Source organism: Callospermophilus lateralis, chromosome 8 (assembly GCF_048772815.1).
Source record: "Callospermophilus lateralis isolate mCalLat2 chromosome 8, mCalLat2.hap1, whole genome shotgun sequence".
Classification (NCBI taxonomy): Eukaryota; Metazoa; Chordata; class Mammalia; order Rodentia; family Sciuridae; genus Callospermophilus; species Callospermophilus lateralis.
Genome location: NC_135312.1, coordinates 120,459,984 through 120,480,838, shown reverse-complemented (window position 1 = coordinate 120,480,838; position 20,855 = coordinate 120,459,984).

Genomic DNA, 20,855 nt, shown 5'->3' with positions numbered 1-20,855 from the left:
TTGGTACTACATTAGGCATTGTTAGGTGTGTGTGTTTCTTCATAGTTCTGCCCTCCCTCTTGTTTGGGAAAGTGGACCTCAGAGAGTAAAGCCTTAAACATTTTGACTAATACCAACACAATATCTAAAGTAAATGGTCAGGGGTCTATTTTGCTGCAAATGATTGTTTATAGTAGAGACCTGAAGAACATTTTGAACTATGGTTTTTGTGAGTTGAAGTACTAATGGGTCATAGAGCACTATACACTCAAAGAAAAATTTGCAGGTTAGAGGAAGTGGAGGAAGAGAAAACTGGCTCATATTTTAAATTATATTTTGCTTAGTTAGATGAACTGAATACCTTCTTTGTCCACCTGACGTTTTTGAGGGAGAACAATACAGGCCCTTCCAACTCCAGAGTGATGTCTATGCACTGAGTCCTGACATTTGTTTAATTTCATAAAGGCATTTTTTTATTCCTGGAATAATTAGTGGAGATAAGAAATTCTCCCACTGAAATAGGCCCACAGACTATATTTTGGCAGTGCCTCTTCATGAAAGAGTGGGTCTCAGTATCAGGACTTGTTTTCCTCCTGAAGACAGATACCACCAATGTAACCCTGCATTCGCAATGGAAATCATCACTTGGGCACTGAATCCAGCCACAGAGTATTTGGCAAAACGGCCGTAACCTCCTCTCTCTCCTCACTAGGGAGAATCCCACCACAGTTTTCCACCCGTTGGTGACCTCCATCCTGGATTACCTCAATGCCCTCTGCTCAGGACTATGGTGAAGGACCTCCCAGGAGCTCCAGCTGTTGGTGCAGAATGCATCGTTGTGTCCTAGGCTGAGATGACTGGAGTGTCTCTAAATCCCCGGGGTCCGTGTGGCTGCTCATCCTTTCACCAGCCAGAGTCACTGCGTTTTTCAGGAGGTATCTTGAGCCCATTTACATTCTGCAACTTTTGAAGCCCCAGAGAAGTTCACACTGCTCTAGGCAAAGAGGCATATTGGATGTCGGTCCAGGTAGAAAACAGAACGGACAGATGTAAGTGGGGTTCAGGTGAGCTCCCTTGGCTTTGCACAATGAATCAGACAGAAGGAAGGAGTGATTCTCTCTGAAAGGGGTCACAATGTCCAAGCCTGAAGCTGAAGGCTAGAGATGCTACCCTGAGATGGTATCTCCACCCATCCCTACCAGAACAGCGACTAAGAAATTTTTAAGCAGATGAGCATGAAATAGCAATCTGCAATAGAGTAACTGCCTTACTTGATTCTGCTTCCTCTGGTCTTTGATGAAGTCTGAGATTATTGCCTAGCGACCCAGGTTGTTGACTATGTGATTCTGCTAAGAAACACCAAGGCAAAGTATCATTTTCCTTAAGTGTTTTACTTCCAAAGTTTGCTTTTGTAAACTACTTGCTGGGAAATCAGAGACAGATCCTCCAACCTACCAGTGATATAGAAGACTCTCATGTACCTGGTGATGATCTGGGTTCATATTCATCCAGAATTTTTGGTTTGGACAAGTCAAGTGTTATGTAAAGCTGGGCATTAGAACACAATGTAAAAACAGTAATTGAGAATAACTAAAATAACACTGCGGATGGCACATTCAGAGAAATCAGTCATGATTGCCATCGGCAAAACTGAGTTGAGCTCAAAGAAAATCCACATATGGACAGGGAAATTAACATTTAGTGCTACAATAAAGGATTCTTAAGAGCAAGTAGAATGAGCTGTCCAGGTTTTAAGATGAAACCATCCATAGCCTGAAGAGAAAGTTGATAATCAAGTACTTTAAGTCAATGGATACTCATTAAATTGAGAAAGTGAAACATGGAAAAAATAATTTAGCTTAATTCATATAATCAATCCTCAGAATTAGTGTTGCTTTATGCTACTACGTGTATCAGAGTGACTCTTCATAGTTAGCGGTAACTTTCTTCCTTTCCTCCTTAGGACAGCCCCAGTTTTAGAAAAGAAGACCCTATGACAAAATAGCACATTTAGTGTGTGCTAAGGAGATGCTGTTACAACATGTTCACACAGATGCTACCCGTGTGTCACAAGGGTGTGCTTTCATTAAGACACCATTGTTTCTGCCTAAGGATCATGCCTGTCTCCCTGTGAAGAGCTGGATTTTCAGCCCTGATTCCTCCTAGGCCCTCTTCACAACACCACTGGCCTCACTCTGGTCTCCAGGCTGGGCTCAGCCTGAAACAAGCCTCAGGCTCCGTTGACTGCCTGAGCACCTGCCAGGGGCTTTACCTCCTAAGGACTCTACCCCATGGGCAGCTGCACACTGCGCTAATGAAGGTCAATTTTCCCTCACATTCCCTTGCATTGAAAGACCCTTTGAACTCAGTGCCCAAGGAATATGGCACTGGCTTTTCTAGACCCCAAGCATCACCATGTTCCATAACGTTCTGGTTTGACTGACAGTTCTATTTATTCATTGAAACTTTATTTATTCATTAAAAGTCCAGAGACAAGCATCCTTCTGCTGTGTTGTCATGTTTTTTGTTTGTTTGTTTGTTTAACAAAATACAGCAAAAATTAGGAGAGAAGCCAAGGTCCAGGTAACTTTTCTAATGAAGTTAAATGCAGCCTTTTTCAAGCCTAACCTTCTCTAGTCCCACCTTTATACATTCTGGTGTCCTTTCTTCCGAAAAACGATGGTGATGAATGGGTGGCAACATTTTCCTTGTGTCCTCACTTTGCTTAACATAAAGATGGAAGCCTTATTAGTTCTTTCCCTCCTCCCTTACCTCCTCCCTTCCTTTCTCCTTCTCTCTTTTCCTTCTTGATTTCTTTCTCACTTGCTGTGTTTGTCCCTTCTTTGTTATTTTACTGATCTGTTGTGGAAATCCTGGTCTTGTGGACTCTCACTGGTCACCAGGTTATACTGATGGACTGTCAGTGTCCACCTTGTATTAATTATGTGATTCCTGCTGAACCTCTTCATACTGTGGTCAGAGTATCAGGAGGGAAGGAGGGAAGGAAGGAAAGGGGAGGAGAAAGAAGAGTTTCTGTCGTGGCCTCCCTTGTTTTCATTCAAACTTTCTCTACTTGTCCTTGACGTTCTTGCTGCTCAGGCTGGCGGAGGGTCATTCTCTCCCTCGTGTCCTATAAGCTGGGGTTGAACACGCAGCACCTGAGTGCCTTCAGTGGGTCCGACAGTCTGGGGTTGCTTTCGCCCTAGTGCATCCACAGTCCCTGGATGGGTCCTGTGTCAGGTCCTTACTGACAGAGTAAATCAGAATGTGGAACTCTGTGGGCATGAACCATCCCTGGGGATAAGCAACCTGGGAAAAGCTGGTCTCCCTAAAGACACTGAGGCAGTAAATGAAACATAAAGGAGCCAAGATCCCAGACGCTGTCATGTGCTCTCGGGTGGCCATTTTACAGTTTGGAGTCTCATTTTTTTTTTTTTTTTTTTTTTTGCCTGTAGCAATAGAAGGTTGGAAGCTATCAGATAAGTTGACAGGATATGAAGAACCAGGGACAAACAGTTAAGGCCTCTCAAGACCACTAGTGGACAGGAGTGACCCCTCTCTGATTTTGACCAGTCCACCTTAGACGGGGCTCCAGAATCGAAGTGCAGCAAGACACATTATTAATTTCAAAACAAGGAACCAGCAATGAATATTTTATTTATTCATTAAAATTTTAGTTACAGGTTAGGAAAAGAAAAATATTTTTATGATAAATAACATTTATCTCACGACACTTGAAAACCAATTTTAGAAGCAAAGTAAAGGTGTCCATTACTGCCACCATTACTAATGGTTATTTGGATGTTTTAGGCAATTATTACAATATTAACCATAAGAAAACTAACTGCTGAAAGGTCAATATGAATTATCTTAATTTGTCATACAATTATTTTAATAAAAGAAGCCAGTGTATGTAATTGAGCAAACATTAGAACTAACAAAAGAATCACAGCAAGGGGGTTGGTGGACATTAAGGAAAGTATATAAAATCAATACCTTAATAACCAGTTAGAAAATACAACATAGTTTATCCCATTCAAGAAAAAAAAAACATATAATTACTAAAGAAACCCTACCAAAAAGTAAAGTTTATCAAATTATTAAAATAATTATTTAGAAACTAAATGATATGGAAATGGAAGTAGACATGAGTGGCTGGTAATCATGGGGAAAACTGGTTATTACTCATAGAGAAGCCCAGGTGTGGAAGGAAAGAGAGGAAGGAAAAGACTGTGGATGGAGGAGAGAATGGGGTTAGAGTTGGAGGTGAGGGAGAAATAAACCATAAGAATTACCAGAAGGAAAACTAGACTGGTGCAGCAGATCACTAAGAGACCATTATTTCCCTCCTTCTCCTTAGTTAGTTAGCTTCATTTTATGGTGAAGATTAGATACATCTCACCTATACTCTAGGCTTCGTCTACTGGGATTACAAAGATTAGTAGTGGGTAAAAATGACAAAGAAAACTGAAAATTAATACCAATGGGGAGATGCATCTAATTCTCAGTGTTAAAATATTTACATAGGTGCAAAATTAAAAGCATTTATATACAACTATATAATGTAACACACAAAGGACCCAAGAAAGAAAAGTCAAAGACAGGTCCTATTCTATGTAGGAATATTACATTACAAAAGTCACATTACAAAACAATTCAGCCAATATAAATGAAAAGGTGTTGGTACCAATGTTTAGGTAATTGAAAAGTTAATAGTAAAATGAAAACTTACTGGATGTGGTGGCGCGTGCCTGTAATCCCAGTGACTCAGGAGGCTGAAGCAGGAGGATAGAGAGTTCAAAGCCAGCCTCAGAAAAAGTGAGGCACTAAGCAACTCAGTGAGAACTTGTCTCTAAATGAAATATAAAATAGGGCTGGGGATGTGGCTCAGTGGTTGGGTGTCCCAGAGTTCAATTCCCAGTACCAAAAAGAAAAAGAAAGTTTTGTCAGAAATCTTTCACTAAAACTTTCTCTCTCTATTCAAGAGTTAACTGTATGCATAAAACCATAAAAAATAAGGAAATACAGGTTAGTGTTTACTTATTTCTGGATGAGAAGTTCTTCCAAAGGGGTAAAAAAATCAATGGGAGAAATACAGATAGATACCAACATAACATTTTTAGGTAACTTTGTCAATGCTTATGAATTAGAAAGAGAAAAAAGAAGAAATCTACTCAAATTATTCAACTAACAATTGACACTAATGATATTTGAGAAAACTGAAAGCAAACAGAAGTAAAGTTTTCATAAAACATTTGAGAAGAAGGCACAGGTTTGATGAATCCAAAAGAATTGATTTGATACAACTGTAATTGCACATGGAAAATTTATCTCTCACTCTCTCTCTTTTTATTTTAAAAGTAGCCTTCAATAAAATCACTATGCAATAGCACGACATCCTCCATGTCTGAAAGATGAGTTGTGGTTAGTAAAGATTTAATCCCTATTCAATCTGTTTCCTAACAGTTCGGTGCAACTTTCGATTCCTTTGTTGATTTTAGGTAAAGTGGCACTTTGTCTCATGCTGTTCTCCCAATTTTAAGTTCCAGTCGCTTCCTGAGTGGCCTGTCTCAAGAACACCAGAGCTTTGTCTTAGACCAAATCCTCTTTTTCTCCTACCCTAATTGGAAATGCTAACTCCCTTATCAAAAAGTTTTTGTATAAATGCTTTCTCCTACCTAATTAGGTAACAGATGACTTTTGTCCAACTCTTCCTGGAAGTACAAAGAAATCTACAAAGAAATTAGGTGGACCATCTCCATGTCAGCAGAAGGGACTTCTCAGCTGCTTTTCCAATCTCAACTGCTGTCTCAATTTGCCTATCTCTGTTTTACTGCCTCAACCCAATAACGCTGTATTTCCTGAGTCCTAAGAAACACTTCACTTTTTTTTTTTTTTAATATTGCTAAAATTGGACTTTCATGTAAATTCACCAAGGTTCTCTTATTACCTTGTGCTCATCTTAATTAGAATTCAGCGGGCTTTTTAATGACAATGACGACTTACCTCCTACAAAAAACTTGCAAAATATAAAGTATCACCTAAAATTTTTTTTCACAAAGGAATAATCTCTCCACTGTGGAAAAATAAAAATAAAAACAATACACAGAGAAAATCATAGTAATCATATTGTTAAATTTCTTCATTTAGACTTTAAGCCATCCCTCTACATTTTGGAAGGATGCACACTATAAACTCTTTTCTGGAATTCTTATAAAAGCCATTGTGGAAGATCTGGAGAAATATTTAATTACTTAGAAGTGGGAGGAACATTCTTTTGCAAGGAGACACCTGCTTTGGTGAAAACTGGGCCGTTATTCAGCTGGATGCTCTCATGGGGCAAAAATGCCTGTTGGTTCGGATCATTCAGATCCCGTGCTATAGCTGTCTTTATAAACTTTGGACGTTACCCCTTTGAGTGTGGTAAATGTTTAGCAACTGGCCTTTTGGGAAAAAGTGGGGAGAAGAACACTTTGTTGCATAGCATGTGCCAATATTCGCGGTCTCCCACCAGGTGCAAGATCAAGCACCCTACCTAATTAAAGGCAGAATTGGGAAGAGATGCTCACAGGCTCCACCAAAACCCTGACTTGAATATCAGAGAAAAAGATTTCAAAAAGCTACTGTATGGTTGAAGAATGTGTCAGGCTGACAGCCAGACTTCTTGAAGCAAAATTATGGAAGGGGAGCAAGGAGAGCAATTTGGGTGACAGGGATCACTGCCGGGACCAGAGATTAAACATGTTTTATTGGAAAAAGTAGTTGCCAAATTATGGTGTATTAGGTTGTTTACTGGAGAAGGGTAGCAATATAAACACCTTAATTTGTTTCACCTATGAAATCTTTGAAAAATTCTACATTGCTCACTAATACCTGGAAATGAATTGTGCATGTAAGGTGGGGCAGGGGTCTGGGAGTGTGGATGACAAAAATACATTAAAGGTCATTTCAGAGCCCCATGCCCCCCCCCCCCAAAAAAAAAAGGAAAAGAGGGTCGATAGAAGATTTCCTAGAAAGAAGCAGCAAAAGGTTTTTTGTTTTGTTTTGTTTTGTTTTGTTTTTAAATGTGTTCCTGTTTTAGTTTTCTTGCTGGGCAGTTTAGATTTCTGTGGGTGGCTCTACAGGATGGTATAGAAAAGGAAGGAGAAGGCAAAGGAACGGATAATGTCAAATGCATGAGTCTTCGTTGGGTTTGCAGACCATATGGCGAAGTCGACCACGCTACGGACTTATTAACCATAGTCTCTATGTGCCCTAGATGCCAAAACAGACCCAATTTTGATACAGTCTGACTCAATCTTCTACTCACAAGTGTTCCCTCAATTTAATGAATTTATAGCTATCTTGTGGATCGAGTTGCATAAATTATGTACATTTCCCAAATCCTTTCCCCAGATTCTTACCTGAGAACATTTCAGAGAACGGTCAATTTTAGACTCTGTGAGGCAAGATACAAACATATACGATGTACTGATCACCATGTTGAATAAATTGGGACAATAGGGGCGGAGAAACTGAAGGAATTTGTCCAGGAGCCTCACCTCTGTCTGTGAATAGACCCAGAAGTTGACCTGTGTGCAGATGTCTAACTCTTTCTTCCAGACACTATCTATTTGGCTCTTCTGCATGAGAGCCCACCAGAGATACCAAAGGGGCCCTGCTATGTTTTGCCTATTGCTTGAGAAACTTTCTGCATTGGGCCAGCTCTGAATAGAGAAGTGGGAGGAGGACTGCATGGGTCTGTTCTCGGTGTGGTCCAGAGGCCTTTAGTACAGGAAGTGGGCCCTTCCGGCCACAGTTGTACCAGGAAACTTTTTTTCCGCTTACAGTAAAACCCTGTTTATAAACATATATGTACCCATACACAAACATATACATCCCTCAAATGTTCAGAGCAGTTTTGTATCCACAGAGATAAATACAGAAAGAAGAATGACAGAGACAGATGGATCTAGAAATATTTTTAATTTTTTAAGAAAACATTTGCCTGCTTTGGGGAAAAACAGTCAGTTCTAAGGGAAAGGAAACCTGTACTTAGGCTAAACTTCCTCAGGATTAATTATTACTGTATTCGAAATCCAAATGACTTGACCCATCATTAGTGGATAAGTGTAGGCCAGGGAATAAATATCCCCTCTGTCCACAATAAGACAGGTATCCACACCGAGTTCAAAGGCCCTGGATTTGACCACACACACACATTTAGGCCATCTTGAGAGTTGTGACGATGACGAAAACTTGGATATATTCTGAAAGCCCAAGCAGGCAGCCAGCAAACCTCAGGCTAATTAGCAGAAACCACAGGTAGAACCAACCGCTGGGCCATTCACGTAACCAATCCTCGAGCCAGATGCCGCTTTTGGAAAAACATACCTCAGTGCTCCCCGTTGAAATTCCATCTCTGGCTTATAAAGAGTGTACTGTGTGAGCAACACAGGCCTGGCTTGGGGCACTGGGAGCCATTCTGTCAGATAGAGTGAGAAGCTCTGCTGTTTTCAAATGGCCACTCATTGTAAACAGCCTGTTCAGGGACCCGGGAAGCCAGCAAAGCCCCAGCTGGCAGGAGCTTCATACACACCCGGTGATGGTGGCCTTGGTGTATTCTGACTTGTGGAGGAAAAGGATCAGACGGGTATAAAATCTCATGTGAAGTAAATGAACCAAGAAGTGTTTTATCAATAAGATTGCATTGACACCTCACTTGCCTATCGCTCCGATGACCAAAGTGCACGGACACCTCCCATCTTCTTTAGAACATATGTCTTTTTTCTATTAATAAACAGAGCACAGACCTCAAACACTTGTGTACTTCATACGTGTTATTTGAAGATGGTGGCATTTGTTGATTTGAATTCATGCACTTTGCTTACAAAGGGTTCTCTTTACTCCATCTGACTTCATGTGACTTCGAATCCATAGTCAGTGTTTCTCAAGAAAGGAAACATTGACTGATTTAAATGGATTCGATGACAATTTGATGCCATATTGGCACTTGGTGACTTTAATATTTGCAAGGTCATAATTCAAAGTTGGTACACTTTCTCTTATTTTGAGAACACTTTATACAAGAATGTACTCCAAATAGGGACATTTTGCCATCAAATTAAAACAGATCAGATCACAATACAGCAACTGATTTTAAATATTCTTTTGTAGCTCAGAACAACAAAAAAACGTGTAGAGCATATATAAATTGGTATAATTTCTTTCTAGGATTTGAGAAAGGAGAATATAAAAAATTGATTAGGAGCCTCGTCCATCATAATCAGCCTAGAAGGGCACTCTGTTCCTCCACTAGGGCTGAGACCTAAAGTAAACAAAGGCCAAAGGGCAGAAGGGCTGCTATAATTTTATGGTTTGTAAAAGTTTGGCCAGGGATGGCAGCATGTCTCAGATACTTTCAATTTGCCAGTATCTTTCTTACCTATCCTTCTTATCCCTTTGTATCTATATTGAGTTTTCCATCTGTATTAGTCAGCTTTCTGCCACTATAACAATATACCTGATATAATCAACTTATAAACAGAAAAGTTTTATTTTGGCTCACAGTTTTAGAAGTTCTATTCCATGTTCCATTTCTTTGGATCTGTAGTAAAATAGTACATCATGACCTAGCTTCATGGTACAACAAAACTGCTTATTTCATGGCCAAAGCTAAAGAGCGAAGAAGGAGCCTGGGTCCCACAATCTTTGAGGGCAGGCCCTCAATGACCTAAAGACTCCCACTAGACCCTACATATTAAAGCTCTCACCACTTCCTAATAGTGCCTCCCTGGAGGCCAAGTCTCAACACAAAGGCCTTTGGGGGACTCTCAAGATTCAGACTATGTTACTATCTAACCATATTCTTCATTCTCTGCATGATTTCCCAAATTCTTTCTTCCCTATATCATGGTTCCTGTTTTTCTAGCCCAAACTATCTAAAGCTCATGAAAAGCAATAATATAATAAAGATGTCTTTAGGGGCTGGGGTTGTGGCTCAGTGGTAGAGTGCTCACCTGGCACGTGAGATGCACTGAGTTCGATCCTCAGCACCACATAAAAGAAAATAAATAAAATAAAGGTATTGTGTTCAACTACAACTAAAAAGATATATATATATATATATATATATATATATATATATATTTTTTTTTTTTTTTTTTTTTTTTTTTTTTAAAGATGTCTTTAAAATGAACCGATATGCACAAATACTACTCTGGTAGGAAGACTAGTATTGGGGTGACTAGAATAAACCTGAGTACATCCAACAGCCTTTGTTCCTTCCATCTCTAACGTCCACTTTGACCTCGACACTTGCAGTAGCTACATGTCTTGATCATTCAAAATCAGGGAAGCTGAATGTGGGCTGGTGCTCAAATCAGAAAGCACACCATAAAGCAGATACTGCAGGTTTTTTAAAGAGTCAAATGTCAATAATGAAAAAAATTTTGTTTCAAAAAAAGACAGTTGACTTCTGGTCTAGACAAGATAGTGTAGATGCATCTCCCCTATTCCTCCTTGGCAAGCGAGTTACAACCCCAGAAAATGACACCAGAGACAACCAAAGGAGGACTCTGAGGGGCAGTAAGGGGGTCGGCTTGTTTAGCCATTTTTCTATGTTGTTCCTTTAAGCCTGTGATGCTGAAACAAAACAAAACAAACAACAACAACAACAACAAAGATTTATATGGTGGATTAAATAAAATTATACAACTTATAAGAAATGCCACTTATGAGAAACTCAATTCAAATTTAATAGCACTGTTGGGAATTAAAGAATTGAAAAATGTGCTATGAAAATATCAATTTTTATAACGGTTGGGTAGTATATTAATATCATTAAGTAGGGTTCAAAGCAAATTACTAGAAACAAAAAGAGATATTACATGATGTGAAAAGAGCTGTTTGTACCATAATCCCCAAAGACACAGACCCAAATGCCATAATCCTAAATGCTGAAATCCTGAAGGATAAAATTTCCTTAAATCTACAGTTCCTAAAGTTTAAAAATTTTAACATATAACTCTGGGAAAATAATTTACAAATTATTTAAAAGACATTCAAGATTTTTCAAAGGAGATTCAGAAACATGTAAAAATGTCACATAACACTGAATAGATCACTTTACACAATAAACCGGGTAATAATAATAATAGACATATCTTTGCAAGCATACTCAGATATAGTACCAACAGTTAACATGTAAATGACAATTATGAGATAAACCGTACTAAAAAAGAAATAGATCCAAAAGCAGAATATATGAACATGTATCACTATGGCTGCTGATTGGGTGCTCATGTCTTTACAGGTGCAGTCACCTGAAATACCATGATGGCTAATGTAGTAGTCAGGGTTCTCTAGAGAAACAGAATCAACAGGAAGTATAATTATAAAAAGGGAATTATTAGGTTGGCTTATGCGACCAGAAGCTGGACAGTCCCATGGCCATCGGCAGGCTGGAAAGCTAGAAGAACCAGCTGTGTAGTTCAAGAGGCTGAAGCCCCAGAACAAGAGAGATCAACAGTGCTACCGTGGTATGAGACCAAAGGCTTCTGGAGAATCACTGGCAGAGTCCACCAGAGTGAGGAAGCAAGAGTCCCGTGTTCTCAGACAATGGCACCAGCAATCAAGGACCCATTCAAGAAGATTGAGCTTGCAGCTGCTCCCTTGTTCTTCCAACTTTTATTCCATCCAAGCCATCTTCCTATTGGATGGTGCTGTTCATGCTTAGGGAGGGTCTCCATTTCAGTTGGCTATCCCACATGCCAATCATTCCTAGACACACCCTCACTGATTAAACTCAGAAGCCTCTTAATCATCAGCATATCTTAATCTAATCAAGTCGACAATTCAAATTAACCATTACAGATAAAAAAGTCTTTCCATGAGATTGAGCAAAAAGCACAAAGGGGCATCAGAGCCTATGAGGTTGCCCCAAAGGCCAATATCTTGAGATATTTTATCTTTCACAAATGCAGACAGAAGAAAGGACAAATTTTCCTTTATTGAGGAAGTGTGGATAAGTACCTGCACAGTACTTACAAAGTCAATATTGTGTTAATGCACTTTCATGGAGTCAAAATTTTCAAAACAATAAAAAAATAAATTGAGGTTTTTTAAAATATTGGGGTGCTGCAAGAAATCAGACACATGCTCAAAAGTTACTGAGCCAATCAAATTTTACTTCTGCAGATGGGTGTACTACCAAAATATCTGGCAAGCAAGCACACTGCGTGGGGAGTCTGCCCAGGTGTTTATCCCTAACACAATGCTGGAAGAGTTCAGGGTTACCATCTACACACTAGGCTAATTTAAAATTGAGGAGAGCAAAGGGAAGGGCTATAGTTACAATTAGATCACCTAGTATACTCTAGGCATTATGATTGCAACACCAGGACAAAGGAAGATTTATTGGGGGGAGGGTACTCAGAATGAGTACATTTTTTTAAATAAGTTTATAATTTTTTTATTATTTTTGTAGTTGTAGAGGGAAAGAATGCCTTTATTTTATTTATTTATTTTTTATGCTGCTCTGAGTATTGAAACCAGTGCCTTATGCATGCTAGGCAAGTGCTCTGCCACTGAACTAAGTCCCAGCTCCCAGAATGGGTACATTTTTAACCATATGGTTTTGTAACTTAAAAATAGCTTCACCTTTTGAGTTCTTTATATACCCTAGAGATTAGTGCTCTATCTGATGTGCATGTGGTAAAAATTTGCTTCCAGGATGTAGGCTGTCTATTCACCCACTGATTGTTTTTTTTTTTTTTTTTTTTTTTTGCTGAGAAGAAGCTTTTTAGTTTGGATCCACCCCATTTATGGATTCTTGATTTTAATTCTTGTGGTACAGGAGTCTTATTAAGGAAGTTGGGGCTTAATCCGACATGATGGAGATTTGGGCCTACTTTTTCTTTTATTAGACACAGGGTCTCTAGTTTAATTCCTAGGTCTTTGATCCACTTTGAATTAATTTTTGTGCATGGTGAGAGATAGGAGTTTAATTTCATTTTGCAAATAGCCCAATCAATAAATGGACCAAGGATCTGAACAGACACCTCTCAGAGATGATTTACAATTAATCAACAAATATATGAAAAAAGTGTTCAACATCAAAACTACTCTAAGATTTCATCTCACTCCAGTCAGAATGGCAGCTATTAAGAACACAAACAATAAGTGTTGGTGAGGAGGATCTGGGGAAGAAAGGCACGCTCATACATTGCTGGTGGGACTGCAAAATGGTGCAGCCAATATGGAAAGCAGTATAGAGATTCCTTGAAATCTGGGAATGGAATCACCATTTGACCCAGCTATTCCTCTTCTCGGTCTATACCCAAAGGACTTAAAAACAGCATACTACAGGACACAGGCACATCAACGTTTATAGCAGCACAATTCACAATAGCTGAACTGTGGAGTCAACCTAGATGCCCTTCAGTAGATGAATGGATAAAGAAACTGTGGTATATATACACAATGGAATATTACTCAGCAATGAAAGAGAATAAAATCATGGCATTTGCAGGAAAATAGATAGAGTTGGAGAAGATAATGCTAAGAGAAGTTAACCAATCCCAAAAAACCAAATGCTGAATGTTTTCTCTGATATAAGAAGGCTGATTCATAGTGGGGTTGGGAGGGGGAGCACGGGAAAATTAGATGAACTCTAGATAGGGCAAAGAGGTGGGAAGGGAAGGGTGGAAGCATGCGGGTAAAAAAGATGGTGGAAGGAGATGGGCATCATTCCCCTAAGTACATGTATGAAGACACGAATGGTGTGAATTTACTTTGTATACAGCTAGAGAAATGACTGTGCTCTATATGTGTAATATGAATTGAAATGCATTCTGCTGTCATATATAACAAATTAAAATTTAAAAAAATAGCTTCACCTAACTACACACTATGATTACAGCAATCACGTTTTTATTACATATTAGGAAACAGCCTACAGGCTTCACTTTGACAGAAGAGAGAACATGAATCTTATATAATGATCTAAAGTTCTTTACACAATTTATACTCCCCTTTTTGGGGAAGTGATTTGAAGACTAACTACATATTTGTGTTGTTCATCCATTTCTATTGCTGTAGATTTTTCATTTCATTTTCACAACGTAATTGATCCTTCTCTTCCCCCATTGGTATGTATTTGGGCTGTTCTTAGGATTTGCTGCTACAAACAACCCTGCTCTAAGCATGATTTCATTTGCCTTCTAATGAACCAACACAAGAGTTCTTCTGGAATACATTCCTAGACGTCGACTCCTGAGCTGTGGGTACTTATCTGTGAACTAGGTAACACAGCATTGTTTTCTAAATAGCTCTTCAGTTTTAAATGCTCAACAGCAGAATATCAGTATTCTCAGGGCTTTAAATTCTCACAAATACTCAGTATTTTCTAACCATTTAATTTTTTTTCCAGTCAGGTGTCCCTAAAATAGTTATCATTTTCCCCCATCTTTCTTTAATCTCTTAAATTAGTTTAAAGTACTATTTTTGCCATTTGTTTATATGGTCGCATAAATTTTTTGTTGTTATTTTCTCAAGTGACTTGTGCCTTCTGCTGTGAGCAATGCCCAGCACAGCTGTGGTTTCTATCCAGTGGGAGTCCTGTGCTCCAAGGCTGGTGAGGGTGTTCCCGGTCTGCTGGGCCCCAGAGGTCCCAGATCAGTTCTCACGTAAATATTTGAGAAGGATGCCTTGAGTCTTCATTGTGTCTGATCCCATGTCCACTATTCTGGCACTGAATTCCCTATTTCTTTCCGACATCTGGATATTTCTCTTTCTTTTGTGATTGGTTGTGTATTGTTTCTATTCTTCTTCCGTTGTATCAATTATTTCTATGTTCTTAGAATGAAAGAGAGGGTCGATGAGACTCAGTCGGTAGTATAACCAGAAATTCTGGTCTGATTTGTGGTATTTCTGGTCCACAAAAGGGCAATTTCTCAGTCTAAAATAATTTCAGGTTATAATTTGGTTTCTAATTAAATTTGGCCACCGGAAGAAAATGGACTTAAGGTACTGGAATTTCAATGGCTATCACTATCATTGTCAATTAGTTAATGGGTATCCTGGCTTCAAAATGAGTCTCATTAATTTTTATCTAAAGAAGGTCAGCTCTCAGAGTGCACATAAAACCAACATGCAAAGCCTGCTGGTCTCAAGGCTAGATGCTAGGTAGTAATAAATTTTTGATTATCATGAATGCTAGCCTGCACAGCTTCTCAGATACAACCTGACTACAAGTAATTTTCTTTGCTCATAACAACTCAGCATGGCTGTTGACTGCACACTTACATGTGGTTGGCATGTATACACCCCTGTATATATCTGGGCTATAATGATAAATTAACCACTGCATATCATCAATCTTTTTGTTTTCAAAAGTTAATTTTCTATCATGTGACTATTTGGCAAATACTTTTTTTGCATTTTATTTCCTTATGCATAGGATATACTATTTATTGCTAATTGCTTTAAATCTAGTTATTACCAAATAATTTTTGAAAATATTTCTGCCTTTTAAGAAACCTAGATAATTTATAGATCTTTGTCACTTAATATTCCTCTCCCACTCAGAAGAGATATGAAGGTTATATAGAACACATTTCTTGCAGTCATCATAACCTTAAAAAGTATTTAATTTTATTATGGGGGGGAGGGAAACTGGAGTGGAGATAAGATTCCAAACGTTCTATTTTATGCATTTTATTTTTTTGTATTTTTCCCCAAAGGTATTAATGCATAATTTTCCCCCTCAATCCCCTTTACAAAACCCTAAGAGACATTTTTTGCAATATGCAGAAATAAATTTTTTTATTTGTAACAATCTTTGGGGGCTGAAATTTAAAAAAAAAAATAATAATTCAAGCCTGTTTTAAATAACTGAGAAAACTAAGTAATGGAGGCATTTAGGATAGAAACTAAGTCTTTCAATGTGCAAAGGCAAATAAACTCCCTCCACCAGTTATTCTCATAAGTGCTCTGGTCATAACCGAATGCCTCATATGAAAGTTTTCATGGAAAGGAATCATTAAACTAACCTTGTGTACATTCAGTGACATCACAAAGCTTGACACTAACTGTCCACTGTGATCATCTCATCGTTGCCATTCTGGACCTTCATTCTATTTTGGAGACCGATTATGTGAGAGACATATCACAGGGCCACATAAAGATGGACAATATAAAGCCGATGTCGCTGTGAAGAAATCTTGTTGAAAGGCAAGATTATCTGTTAAAATGTAATAAGATTTATTTTAAATGTAGAAATAAAGATAGGTTGAAAGTTAAACAGAGGAAGATACTATACAAAGAATAAGGAGAAGAAAACCGATTTACTCTTTTAGATAAATAAGCTTCGTAGAGGTTGTATCACCATGGAAAAAGAAGAAGGAGGTTGATATATCGAGAGAACTTAACACATGTACAGCTAATCTCAGAGCTTCCAGATACACAAAGAAAGATGTGATAGAAGCAAAGGCAAAATAAATCCACACCATAGCTGGGAATTTCAACACTCTTCTCTCAGAAATTAATAAAACAAACAGACAAAAATATCAGTAAGGACACAGAAGACTAACAATATCATTAAGCAATTTGCCCTAATTAATATATTCAGAACACTCCAACCAAAGTCTATGAAGAATACACGTTCTTTTTAAGTCTATTCACCAAGATAGATCAAAATGAATTTTAACATATTTTTAAATAAACTTTTACAAAGTATACCCTTTGCTTTCAATGGAATTAAATCAGAAATTAGTAATTTAAAGAGCTGAAAAATATTCCCAAATATTAGGAATTTAAGCAACATACTTTAAGATAACTTTTGATTAAAGAAGAAATATTAGGAGAATGGGATTATAATTTGAACTGAATGTTGAAAGTACAAAATATCAAAATTTATGGTATTCAACCAAAAGTGTTAAAAGGGAAATGTGTAGTTTGCATGACTATATTAGAAAAATATTTTAAAATACCTAAATACATGAGGAGAAATATCATGTTAATAGATCAAAAGAGTGAATATTGTTAAAATGTTGATTTTGTTCATATTAATTTACAGATTTTACACAACGCCAATCAAAATTCACCTGTTATTTAGAAATCAACAAGTTGAATCTAAAATGTATATGAAAATGAAAACATTGAGAAGACCCAAAACAATTTTAAAAGAGTAAAGAAAAGTTGAAGCACTCATAGTATCTAATTTCAAGATTTACTATAAAGCTAAGTAAATAAGAAGGAACGGTATCAGCATAAAAACAGACATACAGATAAAAGGAATAGAGCAGAGAGTTTGGGAGCAGACTTACCTATACATGACAAACTGAGGTTTGTTCGCAGTCTCAGGGTAATTCAGTGAGGGAACTCTTCAACAAGGAGTGCTGGAGACTTAAATATTCATATGCAAAAAAAATCAGTCTCAAACATTACCACCTGTTCTATACAAAAATTAACTATAATGATGATTATAGACCTAAACATAAAGCCAGAAATTGGAAAATTTTCAGGAAAAAACTTAGGAGAAAATTCAGATGAAGTTGGGTTTGGTAAAGTTTTCCTAGATTGGTACAAAAGAAAAAATTTTTTAAATCACATACACAAGGTTGTGAGGGGAAAGGGGGGGAAGGGAGAGAATGGAACAACAACAGATGAGGTAGAGAGGGAAGATGAGAGGGGAGGGGAGGGGGGATAGTAGGGGATAGGAAAGTCAGCAGAATACAACAGCCACTAATATGGTATTATGTAAACATTGTGAATGTGTAACTGATGTGATTCTGCAATCTGTATTTGGGGTAAAAATGGAAATGCATAACTCATTTGAATCAAATGTATGGAAGATGAAAAAATAAATAAATAAATAAATAAAAATAAAAAATAGAAAAAAAAAAGAAAACAAAAAAAATACATTTTTAGTTGCAGATGGATACAATACCTTTATTTTACACACACACACACACACACACACACACACATATATATATATATATATTTTTTTTTTTTTTTAATATATTGTACTGAGGATTGAACCCAGTGCCTCACACATGCTAGGCAAGTACTCTACCACTGAGCTACAACCCCAGCCCACAAAATTATTTTTAAAATTTATAAATTGGACTTTATCAATATTTAAAACTTCTGATCTTTAAAAGTCATTGTTAAGAAAATTGAAAAGACTCATTACAATCTGTGTGAAAAGATTTGTAAAATTCCTATATAATTTAGGACTTATATCTAAATATATCGAGAGATTTCACAATTCAATAAGAACAAGACTCACAACTTGATAAAAAAGAATGGGCAAAATCTTTGAACAGCTATTTCACAAGAAGTATATGCTAATTGCTTTGAAAAGATGCTCAATAGCATTAGTCAGCAGAAAAGCAATTTTTTCTTTAAATGAGATTTCACTGTATATCCTCCTGAATGGCTAAAATTCTAAAGACTGATAGTGTAAGAGTTGATGATAATGTGGGACAATTGAATTTTTTTTTTTAAAGAGAGAGAGAGAGAATTTTTTAATATTTTTTTTTTTTTTTCAGTTTTCGGTGGACACAACATCTTTGTTTGTATGTGGTGCTGAGGATCGAACCCGGGCCACATGCATGCCAGGCGAGCGCGCTACCGCTTGAACCACATCCCCAGCCCAGGATAACAGAATCTGTTATGGTGATGATAATGCAAAATGGTACTGTCACGTAGGAGATAAGTCAATAGATAAACTTATTCTTACCATATGACCCATCATTTCCTCTCTTCAGTATTTACTCAGTAGAAATGAAAACATATGTTTACCCAGAAGCCTGCATACCAGTGTTTACAGCACCTTTATTTATATTAGCTAAAAACAGAAATTACTGACATATCTGTAGGCCAGTAAATAACTAAGCTAAGTGTGGCATCTCTACAATAGAATAATACTATTCAATAATGAAAATAAATGTATTCCTGATACACTCATTGAGCTAACTGAAAGGGGTAGACACAACACAATCATGGTGATTATTTGCATTCATTTGTCAAGACTCTTCTAATCTGTATGTGTAGAAGGTGTACTTTATTGCACATAAATTATACCTGAACCAACAAACAGGACTAATGTGAAATAAATAGATGAAACAGAGAAGAGGTCACAAATTTAAAATATAGGTACAGAGATCCAATAACTGAACAATATGAATTCTGGAAAAATAGAACAGAGAACATCTAGAAGAACAAATCATCAAAGAAAAAACTTAATTTCCTGAAAATTCAAAACCTGACAGGCAGCAGATTTCTGATTCAAAGGGCCCACTGCATGCTTGGCAGATGGGAGAAAGTAGAACACCTGGGCCAGAGCTTCTGTGGACTGGGGCAGGGCATGGAGCAGGTCCAACACAAAAGGATCAGAAATAAGACACAGTGCTTTTCCCTTTTAAATAAACTGTAGAGCGTATATTTAAGGTAAACAACAAGTTATTACGGGATACATACAGCTAGTAAAATGGTTACAAAGTGAAGCAAGTTAGCATAGTCATCTCACATGGTCATAGTCATCTCACATGATCCCTTTGTATACTTTGTGGCAAAAGCAGCTAAAATCTACTCACATGAATTCTGTATACAGTAACTTTATGTCCTATTAACATCTTATTCTATGTTAGATCTCTAGATTTTTATCTTCTGACCCACCCATTTCCTGTCTTTCTATCTTGAATTTTTGTTTTTTGTTTTGTTTTAGAATTCACATATAAGTGAGAGCATCCAATATTTTTCATATATAAAGGTTTGCTGGTTGCTGTACATCTGACTTTATCCTACAAATCTACTAAATTCATTTATTAATTCTAACAGATTTTTGTGGAATCTTTGGGAGTTTCAACATCTAGAAATAAAAATAATTTCGCCTTTTTCATTCCAATTTGTATACTTCTTATTTTTTTATTAGTTGCTCAAGACAATACAATGATCTTGACATAACATACATTTGATTCCAATAGGGTATGAATTCTCATTTTTCCACGTGTACAGATTGCAGGATCACATTGGTTATACATCCATGTGTATACATACAGCAATCCTAGTGTCAGTTTATTTTTCTTGTCTGATTGCTCTTGCTAAAGATTCTGGTCCAATGTTGCATAGAAGTTGCCAGAGTGGACATTCTTGACTTGAACAAGATCTTAGTAAAAGAGCTCCAGGTTTTTCTCCATTGATTATATTAGTAGTTGAGTTTTTGTTTTGTTTTGTTGTAATTAATTTTGAAACAGAGTCTCACTAAGTTGCTTGGGTCCTCGATAAGTCACCGAGGCTGACTTTGAAACTGTGATCTTCCTGCTTCAGCCTCCTGAGCTGCTGAGATTACAGGCCCGTCCTGTTGTGCCCGGCTTAGTGGTAAATTTTTCACAGTTGCCTTGAGCATGTTAAGAAATGTTCCTTCTACACCTAAACTGTTGAAAGTTTTTAATGAGAAAAGGATGTTGGACTTTATCGAAAGCTTTTGCACGTCAGTCAAGATGGTCATTATGCTAATGTGATATATCACATTGATTAATTTGTACATTCCAGGGATAGTGCCCAGTTATAGTATTTAATCTTTTTAGGTGTTGTCAGATCAGTTTGCTAATATTTCATTGAAGAAATTTACATTACTATTTATGAGAGAAGTGGTTTATAGTTTTTTTCTTATGAAGTGTCCGTCTGGCTAAGGTATCAAGGTAACCCCATCATTTTTCAAAAAAAAAAAAAACAAAAAACAAAAAAAAAAAACATGGGCCCCAAAAGTCCGAGGAGCAATGTTTCAAGACTAAGGGAAAAATTATTCTATATATTTCTAAATTGTCAATTTTAATGTGAGGTACATGGAAAAAAAGATTTAGACATAAGATTTCAGGTTTGTTTCT